Source organism: Sorex araneus, chromosome 9 (assembly GCF_027595985.1).
Source record: "Sorex araneus isolate mSorAra2 chromosome 9, mSorAra2.pri, whole genome shotgun sequence".
Taxonomy (NCBI): domain Eukaryota; kingdom Metazoa; phylum Chordata; class Mammalia; order Eulipotyphla; family Soricidae; genus Sorex; species Sorex araneus.
The window spans coordinates 43149398-43150911 of NC_073310.1; the positions used below are offsets into that span (position 1 = coordinate 43149398).

The following is a 1514-nucleotide window of genomic DNA, read 5'->3' on the forward strand; positions in this document are numbered from 1 at the left end:
CTGGGTGTGACCCCAGAAGAAAACAAAACAAGTCAATTTTCCAGACTGGAGTACAGGGGTTAAGGTGCTAGTCTTGGTCTGATCCTATGCACCCCATTTGATCCCCTGAGCTCCACCCTGAACCCCTGAAGTGATCCTTGAGCCCCCCCCACACCACACACACACACACACACACACACACACACACACACACACACACCGGCCCCTCTGGTCACAAATAATTAAGCTTCCACTGAGTAGATTAAGTTGATTAAGAAAACATACAGTTTAACTTTTAGTCTCAGGCACAACTTTGTACTGAAAGAACCTGGGAAAATTCCTCAACCTTTTATTTATTTATTTACTTAAGAATCAGGAGCAATTAGAGTGTTGCGAACCCCAATCACGCAGAGATGTTAATCACAAATCATGCCGACTCCAATCATCATCGTGTTCTATCTGCCCTCTGAATAGAGAAACAGGTAAAGGTTATCCTACCTGATGATCCCCTCAATCTTTTAAAGCCTCGGTTTCTACATCTGCAAAATGAACCCAATAAAGGTACTATTTAAGCACGTTCCCTGAAACTATGCACCATATTATTGCTTATCTTGACAGTGAAGCTTCTCTAATGAGTCTTCTGCACTTTACTATCTATTCTCAGCACTCCTGTGAAATTGATGTTACTGTCACCAACACTAAGTTTAGGGGACCACCCATACTCTCATCAGCTTTCTCTTGGAGATGTAATCCATAATAGACTTAGTTTTTTTTTTTCTTTTTGGGTCACACGTGGTGATGCTCAGTGGTCACTTCTGGTTCTGCACTCAGGAATTGCCCCTGACGGTGCTCAGGGGACCATATGGGATGCTGGGAATCAAACCTGGGTCAGCCGTGTGCAAGGCAAACGCCCTACCCACTGTGCTATTGCTCCAGTCCCTAGACTTAGATATTTTTGACACATTTTTTTTCCCTCTTAGCTTTCAGTATCCCACTACACTTTTGATTGTTCTGCTTCAAACCCATTGCTTGTACATATCCTTTGCTGGATCTTTTATTTTCTTCCTGCCTTCTTAAATATGGAGTACTGGGATCCATCTGTCAGACCTTGGTCTTCTCTCCTCCATCTACATTTCTACATCTTCAAAGTCTTATCTAGTTTCAAGACTGTCTATAAAGTGGATCTGTATTCCAGACATCATCCCTAAAATCCAGATGGGTATTTCCAACCAGCCATTTGACCTGTTCACTTGAATGCTTAATAGACATCTCTAAATCAACACGGAAAAGAAAATTTACACCCTCATCATCCACTCCCCAAGTGTTCCTCTCAGAGCACTTCCCCTTCATTCTCTTCTTCAGTTTGTTCAGTCATCCTTGATTCATTTATTCTCTCACACCCTACACGTAACCTCTCAAGAAGTCTCCTGACTTGACCAGCAGAATATATTTGGAATCAAATCTATTTTAATCACCTTCATCACTATCACTCGGATCTCAGCCCTGGTCCTGTCATACCTGGATTACTGAAATAG

General features: G+C 42.3%; 1 non-coding gene across 1 annotated transcript; it reads right to left on the reverse strand.

The window, feature by feature from the left end:
- Positions 1-350: 350 nt before the first annotated feature.
- Positions 351-484, reverse strand: LOC129399003 (U8 small nucleolar RNA). Its single transcript, XR_008626853.1, has one exon. It is a non-coding gene; the product is annotated as a U8 small nucleolar RNA (small nucleolar RNA).
- Between the last annotated feature and the right edge of the window lie 1030 nt (positions 485-1514).